The sequence below is a fragment of the Ambystoma mexicanum genome, chromosome 7q, assembly GCF_040938575.1.
Source record: "Ambystoma mexicanum isolate Mex_15411 chromosome 7q, UKY_AmexF1_1, whole genome shotgun sequence".
Lineage (NCBI taxonomy): Eukaryota > Metazoa > Chordata > Amphibia > Caudata > Ambystomatidae > Ambystoma > Ambystoma mexicanum.
Genome location: NC_090941.1, coordinates 975489808 through 975504865, shown reverse-complemented (window position 1 = coordinate 975504865; position 15058 = coordinate 975489808). Strand labels below are relative to the sequence as shown.

Genomic DNA, 15058 nt, shown 5'->3' with positions numbered 1-15058 from the left:
AGAGATGTCGAGATTCTTATTGGAAAGTATTCGTATATTGCAAATATAGTTGCCCTTTCATCAAATACGATGAAGCCTGTTTTGTGCAAACAAAAACACCCACTGAAATAATTCAAAGTCCAGCATAGTCGTGGGTGGGAGGCTTTCTCGGTTATATCACTCCATGCCCTGCCAGAATGCAACTTCTATGTGTGCCACAACGTGCTTAGAGGTAGCTCGAGGCGTGCTGGACGCTATGATCAATGTATCAGAAACCAAGTTGAAATCCTGCATGAAGCGGGCCTAGGCCGGTTTCGTCACCCGCGTGGTTTTGTACTTTTCGCAGGTGTAATTTTTAGTCGCACAGGTTTTAAAGAGACGCGAATGGTTCACGCTGCGCCGCGGCTCCAGATGGCCCCTCTCTCTAAGCCTAAGGTGAGGTGTCTGCTACCTCGCGCTCCTGGCCCCGGGGCACAGTCTGGGAGGAAGGCAGCAGAAGCAGACCCCGGACTTCGAGGGTGGGGCTGCTGTCAGACTCCTCCCTGCCAAGCTGCGGCTGACAGCTGAGGCCATGTCCCCCGAGGCTCCCTCCTGCAGCCTGGGAACAAAAGCAGACCTCGGCTGCCTGTCACTGGAGCAGGGCAGGCTTTTGTCATCCAGGGTCCTGTGCGCCGTCACCGGCATCCCACACAAAGGGCTGGCATCCGCGCAGAGGCAGGCCGAGAGCAGCCCCCCCGCCCGGACGGGAGACTGACCCGGGCGCAAGGTAACGTCCGCCACTGGCTTTGGAGAGGTGTCTCTCTTATCCTTAAAAGCCTATTGTATGTGCGCCGGTGCATCTCATGTCTGTGTGTGTTGTAAAACATCTTGCATTTCAAATGTTTAGGGAATTGCTTGAAAGCAAAAGAGCACGTTGTTATTGTGATGCGCGCGCACGTGTGTGTGTGTGTGTGTGTGTGTGTGTGAGAGAGACACAGCACTTTGTATGTACCGTCCAAGTGTACATGTGCTCAGTGTTAGACACAGCCGTAGAAAAGCTGTAAGAGGGCTGGCGGTGGGGATTCTGGACTAGCTTCCAATATCTCCACCCCACCCGTGTCACTATACAGTCAATTTCCCTGGAAATATAGCTCAGTGAGTTGCGCGCCCTCTGCAGAGGCTTGAGGGAAATATGCGCCCAAGAGTTTCGAATCCTATCAGTGCCGGCACTGCATTTTCGTTCTTAGGTGGTCGTTGAATTGAGGACCCTTGAGTTAGGTTAGCCGAAGCGAAACTCACACCTGTTTTAGCACCGCATGACTAGCTTGGGGTGTGGGACTAAATGTCCAGGGTTGTAATCTAGACCGCCCCCCCTAACTCCCCTTGTAATGTATTGCCTTGGCCAGGAACCCCTTCAGCAGCGGCCATTCTCCGTTTCTCCCAGCACCTTTTACACAAAAGCCTTACGTGGTCGAACATATTGCTCCAATTCTTTGAGGGTGGGGGCTCCTAAGGGTACAGGTAGAGACCATCTTCTGTGCAGAACATACTTGCCCGCATTTTTAATTCAATACTACTCCTGTCCAGGTAACCCAGCCAATCGTGCTCTGTTTGTATCCGGGCAGCCCATCAGCTAACAGCAGTGCGGTCGAGAAGACCCAGCACGCTGCCAGCTGTGTGCACCCCTACGGCCCCGCTTCTGCTGCACCTCCCTCCCTTGCTGTCCCTGCCTGTTCTCCATCCTCCGTAATTGCTCATCCATCTTCCTCCTTTCATCTTCCTTCATTCGTCCTCGTCCTCTCCCTTCACTCCATGTGCTGTTACATTACTGGGTGTTATAAAGCGCAGTTTCTGATATTTTCACGATCTCTCGGCGCTTCAGGTCCTGCAAGAGAATGAATGGGTTAGAGATGAGTAGTGGTATTCATTTTTTCACACCTATCCCCCTTAAGGAAACATATTGTTTCTGCCCACCCTTCCCTCCACCCTGCCGACTCGGGGTTGGCCCCCACTAGGAAGCCAAACTATGTCCAGGGGGGACCCAAAATCCTTAACAAAGGACTAAGGTGACTGTTTTTTTTTTCCAGAAACATTTTATTAAGTTTCCAATGAACAACAACATTTTCATAAAAAGTACACAACGTCTCAAACTAAGCAGTAATAATCAAAATTACAGTACATTGTAAATATCATATTTTGCACATTCTAGCATAATAACTATATCCAATGAATTCAAGGAACATACAACAAATACACATATACAAGTACAAAAGACAACACAAACAGGAAGAGGAAAAAAGGGAAAAAGAGAAAGATGAAAGAAAGAAAAAAAAATAAATAAAAAGGGGGGGGGGACGGGGGACCCTCCCTCACCAACATTTTCGTAAAAGGCACAGTCATATCTGTTATATTTACAAGGTGACTGTTTTTAACAGAACATTTAAGCAGTAGAACATCTGCTTGAATTTGATTTTATAAACAGTCGTCTTAATCGGTTTTTAAAGAGGCAGTTCCCCTGCCCCCCGCCCCTGGACATCCTCCTGGCTCCACTCGGGGGGCTGGAAGGGGGGGACTTTGAAGACCACTGGGCTAGAGGGAGCAGGAAGAGCCGGTCAAGTTTGCTGTGCTATTCAGCTGTGCTGTCTGGTGGGACTTGGCCTTTGTGCGCCCTGAGGTGGGCAGGTACGTCTTCCAGGTGAGGCAATGCTGAGGGGTATCTGGGGTGATTCTTTTGAATGGCGATGTGGTGTGGTAGGTAGATGTGCGTCACAGGCATCCACAGTGAGTTTGTGTGAGGGCACACCAATGTGTGTGTAATGTGGAAAGGAGCTTTGAGATGAACACAGCTTTTTAGGCTTTGCACAGTGTTTGAGGGTTAAGACAGTGTTTGAGGGTTAAGCCCATTTTGGAGGTAAGCCCCTAACCTGGGAGCTGACCATCACGGACAGAAAACACAGGGGGGGGGACTTTAACACTCTTTGCGGACCACACCTATAACACCAGGTCCAGAAAACACAAGCCTGACCTTCTGTCTCTTAAAGGTCAGACACACTGTCATGGAAATGTACCTTCTTGCCCCTCCTGCCCGCAGTGACATCATCAAAAGAGCTGGAGATGTTTCCTGAGAAGCCAGCTTCCTCAAGAGGACTATGCAGCCAGCTTCTCTGAAAATGCCACCAGCATGAGCCAAGGGGATGAGGAATTCAGCCCATCTGCCCAGCCCTGCAGTTCTTTTGTTTATTAGAATAGTGGTGACTCATAAAACCATAAAACAGAAAAACCCACCGTGGGTTACAAGGATATTAAAACCCATGTAGTAATAAAACAGGCATACTCTCAAGATCATTAACAAATAAAAAAACAATTCTTGTAGATGACGTTCGTTAATTATAGAGTAATACAACACGTGAATAGTGATAATAAGAATTGGCAAAGCACTAACTGTATATAGTGCAGTTAAAACCTCATTAAACAAAGAGCGAAAAGGAAGGTAAACACAGTTAGCAGCCAGCATCAGACTGTGGATTAAATTTAGAATTTCGCTGCAAGGCCATAACTGCTGAACCTATATGCATGCAACTTATATTGGCCGAACAAAAGTTTGTCAAGTGTTGGCAATAAAAGGCCATAGGATTTTATTGTGCAGATATGGTTATGGGAATAACAATAATCACATATCATATGAATATCATACTTTTGGGCACCGGGTCTTGAGGTTACCCCCTCTGGCCCGTTCGGCCACACACGGGCAGGTTGCCGGCTGACCGTGTATCCCCAAAAGTTTCTCTTATTGGCAACCCTTGGAGGCTAGGGTTGCTGAAATTTCTCGAAAGAAATGTTCCATGCCCTGGTTTATAGGTGGGTGCCGTCTTTGAGAAAAAGGTCTGGGTCACCCAAAGTAAAGGCCGGATGTTTTATGAAGGCCAGGCCTCTTGCTACACAGAATTTCTCTAACCCCCTGTTAAGTTTCCTTCTGGAAATGTCTACTGATTTGTAACAGATGGCCCTCTGCCATTTTTTTCTGGGTAGGATGGCCGAGAAGTATATTTCTGTGTCCCCCCAGTTGTGTGAAATGCCAGCTAAAGAGGAGCAAATTTCCTGGAATAGTTTTCTCCTTCCTGTTGTCACCAGGTCGTTGTCCCCTAGGTGTACTATCAGGAATTGTGGCGGGTCTCTGTATGCGACCAGCTCTGCTAGCATACCATGGATGTCGGCCCAACGAGGCCTCTTTATCCCCACCAGGAAACAACGGTGTTCCTGAAAGGTGGGCCCTCTTTGGTTTCTTCTGCCATCGGCCTGTCCTGAAGATGAATGAGTGTCCGACTATCCATGCTGATCGGAGTGGGGTCTTCCCCCCGTCTGTTGATTCTGGAGGGGTGGAGAGAAAGAGGGAGGGCGGTGGGTATATTAGCTGTGATGTGATGTATCTTTTGTAGCAATCTGACTTCCATCCCCCTATGTTTTTTAGCTGTTGTGGTGCCAGGCCTCCTTACCATGCTGAGGTGGCGGTCCCAATTCTAAAGGAGTGGGTGCCAAACTCCTTGGGATCCCATCCCGCTTTGCTGATTGCTTTCATCAACACCCCTTTAAATTGGTAGCGGCTTAGTGCCAAGGCATCCTTGTGGATTAAAAACCTCCCCCCCACTCTGGGCCTTTGTGCGTAATAAAGGTTGGAGATGCACACCGGGCAGTTTGTTGCATCATCAATGCAACACATGTTGATGGTTCTTTTGGCTCCCGTTTTGGACTGTTGGTTGTCTATGCTGACGCTGTCCTGTCTGACCCTGGCCTCCATGATGCCTAACCTGTTGTTGGCTTTGGTGCTAGAGGCGATGAGTTCTCCTACACGGGAAGCCTTGAAGTAGGCCAGAAAAAATGCTGTTTTGAATAGTATGATCTCATATGGATGCAAGCATATGGCCTCCAGCTGGTCCGCTATCTTTATGAGCTTGCTGAAATCTAGGGGGCGGCGGGTGTCTACCTGAGGTCCCTCTATTCTGCCCCCGCCTTTCATGGCATAGGAGATAAGGATATTCTGGGTGGGATCTCAGTCTCCCTGTATTTTTGAAAAATATGAAATTGCTACTAGGTGTCTTTTTGCCCAATCTCTCTTAAAACCCTGCTCATGCGCCCATTTTAAAAATATTTCTATGTCTTTAATCGTTATTAATTCTGCATGGTTTAAACCTGTGGCTTTAAATACTGTTTGTAAGCACTTACTGTACTGAGCTGCAGTGGTACTTGCTAATGCTTTTCCTGCCATCTCCGTTAGGAACCCTGAGCCGGGGTTTGTGCTCTCTGTGGGCAGTGTGTTGTTGGCACCTGTTTTTGAGGTGCTTGGTTCTTGTTGGGCATCCCAGCCTGGGCTCTCTGGCGCTGGTGTTGATGCCGTTATTCTTGGATTCCCATTATTGACCCGCATTCCGCTGGTATTGCCGTCATCTGTTCTCGAGCGTGTGGTGCTAGCTCCCGGAATCTTGGCCACTGAAAGTGAGATAAAGCATCTTCAATAATATTATCCGCTCCAGATATTTGCTTTGCTTTGACCACAATGTTTTCTTGTAGTGTGACTGCTGTAATGGCTCGTAGGACTTTCAGCACTAAATGGCATTCGGTAGATCTTCTGTTTATGGAGCCTACTACGGCCATGTTGTCACAGCAGACCAAGAGTTCGGTGTTAGCTAGCTGTCTGCCCCAGATGTGTACGGTTAGCCAAATGGGAAATATTTCTAGGAGGGTGATGTTTTTTGTCCACCCTGCAAATTGCCATGATTTAGGCCAGTGTCCTGCCACCCATTTTGAGTCTAGTATGGCTCCAAAACCCCTGCTCCCGGCTGCATCAGTGAAAAGGACCCTTTTAGTCCATGTATTCAATGGCTTGCGCCAAAGTGAGGTCCCATTGAAGTTTCTGAGGCAATTACCCCAAATTTCCAGATATTGTTTCACCTCTGTGCCTAGCTGGATGTGTAGGTGGGGTTTGGTGTATGATTTGATTTTTAGTTCTAGACTTCTGGAGAATACCCTCCCCCGAGGGATGATTTTGGCTGCAAAGTTGAGACTTCCCGCCAGTGACTGGGTTTCTTTTACCGTGCCCTTGTCTTTTGTTGTTAGGCCTTGTAGGTTTTCCAGGAGTTCTGCAATCTTTGTTTTTGGGATTCTGCATAAACCCCCTGCAGAGTCTATCTCAATACCCAGAAAGATTATGTTGGTGGCTGGTTTGGTCGTTTTTTCTGTTGCCAGGGGGAGCCCCACTGTGTGGCCATCCTTTCTAACCTGGTCAGGGCTCTACTGCATTCTTTGGATTTTGCTGGTCCCATCACCATGAAATCATCGAGGTAGTGTACTACTTTGGCCCCTGGTCTCTGGTTTTGGAATGCCCATTGGAAAAAAGAGCTGAACTGCTCAAATGGGGCTCAGGATACTGCACATCCCATGGGGAGGCATCTGTCGACATAGAATTTGTTTTTGAACGTGAAACCTAGCCATTGCTGAGAGTCTGGGTGGACTGGCAGTAATCTGAAAGCAGATTCGATGTCCAGTTTGGCCATCAGGGCGTTCCCACCACATTCCTGTATGAGTCTTAACGCCTCTTGGAAGTTTGTGTAGGATACCGCAGATTCCGTGTGCAGGATGCCGTCGTTCAGTGATTGGCCTTTAGAGTAGGACAGGTGATGAATTAGCCTCATTTTCCCAGGTTCTTTTTTAGGGACCAATACTAAGGGGATATTATGTAATCCCTGAAAGGCATGGAGTCCCGGGGCCTGCAATCCTGCCTAGAAGCAATTCCTTCTTGATTTTGCTATTCACCATTTGTGGGTTGTCCCTGGCAGACTTCAGGTTTTTTGGGCAATTCTGTGTCCCTGTACCCTTGAAAGGGATTTATTTTATTTTATTTTATTACATTTGTTATACGCCCAGACCCGGGGTAACACGGCGTAGTTACAGACAATGGGAGAATGCAATCTTAGAAAGTACACAAAAGCACACAGGAAAAGCGGTCAATAATATACAATAATATGCAAAACAGTCAATAATATACAATAATATACAATAATATGCGAAGCAGTCAGATATGTACAGTTAATTGGAGCGGATTAGTGCTCTAGTTCAGTTAGAACTTATTGAAGAGCCAAGTCTTCAGGATGCTTTTGAATTTAGGGAAGGAGGTTTCGTTCATAATGTGGGTAGGTAGCACGTTCCAGTGTCTAGGTGCCACTGTTTTGAAGCTACTGCCCCCTGCTTTCTCTCTTTTGTATCTGGGGGTTTCAAGGTATGCGTTTTTGTTGGACCTGAGAAGTCTAGTCTGGGACTTCATCGTGACTGTGTTGTTGAGGTATTTGGGAGCTTTGTTAGCCCTGCATTTGTGGGTGATGCTCAGGGTTTTAAATAGAATTCTGGCTTGGATGGGGAGCCAGTGGTGGTCTCTTCTGGTGTTAGAGATATGTTCAGATTTTTTGATGCCTAAAGCTGCTCTGAGGGCTTTGTTCTGCATGAGTTGGAGTTTGGCTATGTTGGCTTTGGAAGTGCCCAGGAAGAGGATATTACAATAGTCTAGCTTAGACAGTATGAGTGCTCTGGCTAGAGTAACACAGTTTTTGGCTGAGAGGAATTTACGACTGAGGGAGATGAGTTTGGAGGTGTAGGAAGTGGACGAGGCTAATGTGTTTACTTGTTTAGACATGGATAGTCTTGCGTCTAAGTAGACGCCAAGGGTCTAGACTTTTTTAAGAACAGGGATTGTGGTTTCATCAATGGTGAATGATTTGAAAGCAGGCTCAAGGGTGTTGATTTTGCTGGAGGAGCCTAGTATGAGGAGCTCCATTTTGTCGTCATTGAAACAGAGGCTGTTATTAGCCATCCAGTTTTGGATGAGTGAGTAGATTTGGTTAACCAGGAGGGAGTCTTGATCATGATTGCCTGAGAGAGGAATGAGGATTTGGGTGTCATCGGCGAAGTTAGTATAGATGACACCCATGGCATCCAATGCTGCATATAATAGCTTAGTATAGGAATTATACAGGGTGGGGGATAGGCAAGAGCCTTGCGGCACACTTGCTGGGACAGACACTGGGTCTGCTGATTCTTTGCCAAAGTCCTATGAGCCAAGAATGATTTGATCCAGTTGGTAGCGCTCTGAGCTAGGTTGAAATTGTTTGCTAGAGAGTTGCAGAGTTTGTCATGGTCAACCAGATCGAAGGCCGCTGAGAGGTCCAGGAGAATCAGCGGACAGAGTTTACCTGCTTCTTTAGTGCATCCATTTGGATCTTCAGATCAAGGAGGGCTGTCTCTGTACTATGGTTGGGACGGAATCCTGACTGACGGTCTCCTAGTAGTTGATGTTGTTCCAAATGGTTCTGAATTTGGCAATAGGCTATTTTGTCAATTATTTTTAGGAGAAGTGGGACCGTTGTAATAGGTCGGTAATTAGTGGGTATTGATGGGTCCAGGGATGTTTTTTTTAGGAGTGGTGTCACCCAGGCTTTTTTGATACTGGTGGGGACTGTGTTTGTGAGGAAAGAGGCATTGATGAATTCGGTGATTATGGGTGTGAGAGTGGGGGCACAGAGTTTCACTAGATGGGAGGGGAATTGGTCTTCTTTACAGTTGGAAGCTTTGAGTTTCATTATGGTGTCAAATACGTCTTTGTTAGACACTGGTGTAAATTGAAATGGGGGGCCAATAGTGGCATTTGGTATGGTTGTTGATATGGTGGGTGGCATTTTGTCGGCTAGGAGGGTTTTTTTATTATCGATTTTATTTTGCAGTAGGAGATTTTAGATGAGAGTGCGTTTTGTATGGTGGTGCACCCGTCTTTGCTAGCGTTAGAAGGAGCTGAAGTTTGACAGGGGTTTTCGAGCTCTCTAAGGATGGTAAACAATTCTTTGCTGTCGGAGGACGCATTAGTGATGCGGATGTTGAAGGCATTGGCTTTTTGGGTGATTATTGCTGATTTATATGTTTTGTTGGCTTCAGCGAAAGCTAGTGCCAATTCTGGGGTATTGTTTTTCTTGTGGAGGTGTTCGAGTGATCTTTTTATGCGTCTTAAGGCTACAAGTTCCTCATTAAACCAAAAACAGGAGCGTTTGTCAGGTCTACGGGTTTTAGTGGTGATGGGAGCAAGTAGGTCAATAGTTTGGGTAAGGCATTGTTGGTATTGTTCTGCTAGATAGGAGGGGTTGTTGGTGCCTGGAACCGTAAGGGCAAGGGCAGCACTCAGGGCTGGCGTGAGTTTGTTGGGGGAGAGTTTTTTGATATTTCTAGTTTCAAATGTTTCTGGTTTTTTAGGGGTGATGTGCTCTGTACTGGCATTGTCTATGGTGAAATTAATTATATAGTGGTCTGACCAATTGACTGGGAGGATGGAGTCAATGGTTATTAGAGAGTTGAGAGTGAGAAGCCAGACTAGGGTTCTTCCCTTTGAGTGGGTGGGTTTATCTATCAGTTGTACGAATTGCCTTTCTGACATGGCTATATAGAATGTAGATGCTTCAGAGTCCAGGGGGTCATTGTATCCTAGGTTAAAGTCACCGAGGACTATGCATTTAGTTTTAGGTTTGATGAGGGGCGTTAGGAGTAGCAGTATGTCCAAGTCAGGGTGGGTATTTTTGTTGGGTGATCTGTATACCACTAGTAAATTAGTAGTGGTTTTGGGGTTGGAGGTGTACTTCACTAGAAGGAGTTCATAACCTTGTATCTGTTCTATTGGGCTAGCTCTAATTTCCAGAGTGGTTTTGGCTATTATGGCAACTCCACCTCCTTGGGTATTTGTCCTGTCTGTTCTAAAGATACTGAATCCTGGGGGAATGGCAAGGGCTAGAGATGGTCCTGCTGCTGGGTGAAGCCAGGTTTCAGTGACCACCAGCATGTCAAGGTGTTGGTCCTCAATAAGGTCATGGATGTCTATGGCATGGGCACCTAGTGAACGGGCATTGATGAGTGCACTTTTGAGGGTGGAGGTAGGGGCAGGGGGTGGTGTGTTGTCTAAAGTGATGGAAGAGTCCATGGTTTTGTTATTGGTTAGGTGTTTGAGTGGTGCGTTGTGGAGACGTTTTTGTTGGAGATTAATGGGCGTGGTGTTTAGTTTGGTCGGGGTATTGGGTGTGGTGGTAAGTGGGGTAGCTAGTGGGGACATTTTAGTTCTAGACATGAGTCTATTGAGTCTTTCAATACCCAGGATGGGTGTGGTCGTACCATTAATGCTGATAGGTATGGTGTGATTGTATAAGGACGGGTTGGGACTGAGACATGGGAGGTCTGAGGTTGCTACATTTTTGATGGTGGTGGGTGTAATGTGGGACTGAGGACATGGTATGGGGAAAGGGGGGTGTGTGGGGAGGAAGGGGGTGGGGCAGGGGATGGGGAAGTGGCGTGGACAGCCTGCTCTAGCTAGTCCTTCGCCAACCTTGATGAAATGACCTCTTGTGCAAGGTGTAGCATTAGGGACTATACAATAAGGGAACATGATAATGGTAAGGAGCGCCAGCATTATATTGGTGGGGGCTGAGTAGTCAGAGATATGGTTCGATGAGCTATGTATGCACATGGGCTGGGTACAATAGTCCAGTGCAGGCAGATAACGCCTGTGTCGCTGGCAGGGTGCATAGGCAATGGGGCACCTAAATTCGATTTTAGCAATCAGGCACAAAAAGCATAGGTCACTAGCAGGGTGCATAGGCAATGGGGCACATAAATTCGATTTTACCAATCAGGCACAAAAAGCATAGGTCACTAGCAGGGTGCATAGGCAATGGGGCACCTAAATTCGATTTTAACAATCAGGCACAAAAAGCATTGGTAACTAGCAGGGTGCATAGGCAGTGGGGCACCTAAATTCGATTTTAGCAATCAGGTACAAAAAGCATAGGTCACTAGCAGGGTGCATAGGCAGTGGGGCACCTAAATTCGATTTTAGCAATCAGGTACAAAAAGCATAGGTCACTAACAGGGCGCATACGCAGTGGGGCACCTAAATTCGATTTTAGCAATCAGGCACAAAAAGCATAGGTCACTAGCAGGGTGCATAGGCAGTGGGGCACCTAAATTTGATTTTAGTAATCAGGTACAAAAAGCATAGGTCACTAGCAGGGTGCATAGGCAGTGGGGCACCTAAATTCGATTTTAGCAATCAGGTACAAAAAGCATAGGTCACTAACAGGGCGCATACGCAGTGGGGCACCTAAACTCCTTCTCTCGCTTTCATGTGTGTGGCGATATCCAGATCGGAACGGGCTCCTAGATGTTCGCCGGATGATGAAACCCTTGGTGAAACCTTGCTGGATTGCCTCGCTGGTTTCTCTGTCTAGGTAATTCATGAGTGCTTCTCTAAAATTGTTTGGATTGATGGGGGTACTGCCTGGTTCTAACAGTGGGGTTGGCGGGGCGGGGTTGGTGCTAATATTTTGCATTTTTGGCTGGAAGTCTGGTGCAATTGCTTGCTGCATGGTCACCATTGCAGTTTGTGCAAGTGTGTTTATACCAGCATTCCTTCCCCCAGGTGCACAGGTTTTTTCCAAAATTCCTGCATGGGATGTTGGCTTTGGGAGAGTGGTTTTTGTTCTTCCTGTGTGTCATGATCTCTGCTTCCAAAAGATCAGGACTTGCCCGACTCCCTTGGAAGCAGACCCATAACCCCGGTTCCGAGTGCCAGCCAGTCCCAATTGGGACCTTTTGGACCCTGTCCTGGCGCCAGTGGCACCAGGCTCATAAAGATGCCCAGTCCCAGCGCTGGAAGCGCCGGGCTCATAATGCTTGGGTGGACTTACCTGCAGCAGACCATGCTGCTTACTTACCTGCCAGTTGAACCCCTGATCCTCTTCTGTTTGGGACTACTTTTCCTGTTGGGTGGGGCAGGAGCCACTCCCTAGGTTCAGAACACTGGAACTCTTCTGGAAAGCAGGAACTCTTTTCTTGCCTAGGCGTGGCTGTGGAAGGAGACACCTAAGCACTACAGGAGGCTATTTAAACCACACCCGATGGATGAATCTTGCTTTGCGTTATTCTGCATTCTCTGCAGCAGAACGCTCATCGTGTCTTCTGCTTCTGATCCTGGGCCTAAGGGAACAAAGGCTTACCATCCTGGAATCCAGTCTTCAGCAGCACCTGTAAAGACAAAGAAAGAACAGGTTAGCACTACGGTCTTCAGTGGCAGCGCATCTCTTACCTGGTCCATCGGCTGTCACCAACGCCTTGCGCTGCATTCCGGCATCTGAAAGACAAAGGCTTACCTACTCTTCGCATGCTCCGGAGATCTTCACACTGCATTCCGGCATCTGAAAGACAAGAGCTTACCAGCTCTTCGCACGCTCCGGAGGCCTTCGGCGCTGCATCCCGCATCTGAAAGACAAAAGAAGGTGCGTTTAAAGACATTGGGCAACTTTATTACTCACGTGCCATTACTCCTTCCCACGCCGAATCCAGTGGGTATTCCAGCACCCTTCAGCTTCTCTAAAGCTCCGAACTTGTACCTGCAAGATAAAAGGGACAGTTAGTGTGCATCCTGAAGCAGGCTACAAGCGCTTACTTACGTGCTTCCAGGCGCTTCTATTCCTCACGCGGGTTCGATCCTCAACTCTCATCAGCCCGCCATCCGCCATCGCCGGAACCCTGCAAAACAAGAGATAGCATTACAAAAGACTTTTAAGACATTTGAAGTGCCCAGAACTTACCATTCGTGCAGTTAACGACGGACAGCAGTCCTCTGAGGTCAAGAGGCCTGCACCCTTATCCAGTGAAGAAACTGGTTACGGCACCCTGCCCCGAGGCAGATGGAGAGCTCGGCGTTCACTTACCTAAGGTGAGGGCGTTAACCTTTGGGGTTCTACAGGAGAAGAGAAAGGGAAGAGGAGAGAGACACCCAATAACCCCAGTTCATTAATCCCATATTTTCTATCTGCAGACATCTTACTCTTCGAGTCTGACATACAGTGCACAGAGGTCCAGCCCAAAGAGCCAACCGTGTGTTACACATCACCTTTGAAGATACGGCATTCACCCAGTCAAGACCGGCGCCTCTGCGGGAATCAGGTGAGCGTTACAGAACGCAAAGACTACCGCAAAACTCCCACCCAGGCGCTATGGAAACCTCGGATACCGACCAGCTAGCCCAGTTACTTGGGGAACTAAGAGCAGAAGTGCATGCAGCCCGTCAGGAAACGAATGCTCTAAGAAGGGAACTGATTATTTCCAAGGAGCGAACAGACGATCTCGCTAGACAATTGCTACAGTCACAAGCCGGACAAACTCTGTTACCCGCATCAGGGGCAAATCTTCCTTCAACATCCTCTACGAACCCAGTGCAGATCAACCTACCTGGGACTGTACCTCTGGCTCCGCCCGAACGATTTTCTGGTGACCGAAAGAGGTTTGCAGTATTTATTAATCAGTGCCGGTTGCACTTCTTATGCCGGCCAGCAGCCTTTCCAACTGATCAAGCTAAGGTAGCTTTCGTGCTTTCGTACCTTAGTGGCAATGCGGCAGACTGGTCGATCCCTCTAGTTAATCAAGATGATCCGGTTCTCCATGATTTTCAAGCTTTTCAGCTCAGTATGGAAAAACTGTTTGCAAGACATTCACAGGGGCAGGCCTTGGACAATGAGCTCCTTTCATTGCGACAGGGTAATCAAGACCTTTTGGCTTATATTGCGTCTTTCAACAGACTGATAGTGGAAACTCGATGGCCTAAGGACAAAAGGATTACGCTGTTTTATAGAGGTCTATGTGGAGAGCTCAAAGATGTGTTAGCCCAAGTAGTGAATCCCCCGCAAGACTGTTCGGACTATATTGACTTAGTCGTTCAAATTGACCACAGACTGCAGAACAGGAAGGCCGATCGTTCCAAGTTTGATGCTCGAGTATTTTCCAAACCACCAACTCCTACCAAAGGAGTAGACTCCGGGGAACCCATGCAAATAGGGGGCCTGAAAGGACCACTAACACAAAAGGAGCGGGAAAGGAGAAAACAGCTGCAATTATGCCTCTATTGCGGAAACTCGGGGCACTTTCTTCGAGACTGTCCGGTGAAACCAGCCAAGAAGGCAGTAGGAGCTGCAGTTACCAGGGTCACAAACTCTGAGCAGGGAAACGACCTCGCCCGACAAGAATAGAGGTCCTCTTGCCGAGCGTTAAAACCAGTTCCGTGACCTCGCATTTCGTGATACCTATGGTCCTCATTAGCCCTGAACATCCGGATCGATTACATGCGATTGAAGCTTACGTCGACACCGGTGCCATCGGCAATTATGTGGATCATGAAATGGTTTTGAGGATGAATCTGACTCTTTGTCCAAAGGCTGTAAAGGACGCCATTACTACGGTGGATGGTACGGAGATAGCCTCCGGACCAGTAACGCATACTACCCAAGAAGTGACGCTAGTAAGTCAAGATGGACACCATGAGAAGATCGTGTTCGATGTGATCAAGGCCCCTCAGTTCCAGATTATTCTAGGAATTCCTTGGTTAGAGAAGCACAATCCTCAGATCGATTGGCGAGCAAGAACGGTTCAGTTTCCAGAATGTGTCTATACTTGTCACCCTCGACCTGGTGTTGCACTGGCAGCAATTTCCTCGGAGGCTCCCCAGTTACCTCCTGAATACCTAGAATTCCAAGATGTTTTCCGGAAGGATAAGGCTAACTCTCTACCTCCTCATAGGTCTTATGACTGCCAGATAGACCTGATACCTGGATCTACTCCTCCTTGTAGTAGAATTTATGCCCTCACCAAGCCTGAGAATCTTCACCTCCGACAATACCTGGATCAATACCTAGCGAATGGGTTTATTCGTCCTTCCAAGTCCCCTGCTTCCTCAGCTTTGTTCTTCGTTCCAAAAAAAGAAGGGGACCTTAGAACTTGTATAGATTATCGCGCCCTGAACCAGATCACCGTTAAGAATAGATATCCGTTACCTTTGATCCCTGAACTCCTGGACCAAGTCAGAAAATCATGCATATATACAAAGCTGGATCTTAGAGGAGCCTACCACTTGGTACGAGTAAAAGAGGGCGATGAATGGAAGACGGCCTTCCGCACCAAGTATGGGCTATTTGAATATCAGGTCATGCCCTTCGGACTTTGCAATTCCCCGGCCACCTTTCAATATTTT

General features: G+C 47.6%; 1 protein-coding gene across 1 annotated transcript in view; it reads left to right on the top strand.

Annotated features, from left to right (window-relative positions):
• Positions 1–469: 469 nt before the first annotated feature.
• The window catches only part of KLHL35 (kelch like family member 35), a 240147-nt gene continuing 225558 nt past the window's right edge, over positions 470–15058 (top strand). The window contains exon 1 of the mRNA XM_069640064.1: positions 470–745. The gene's annotated coding sequence lies outside the window, so the exon portion shown is untranslated. The remainder of the gene's footprint in view (positions 746–15058) is intronic.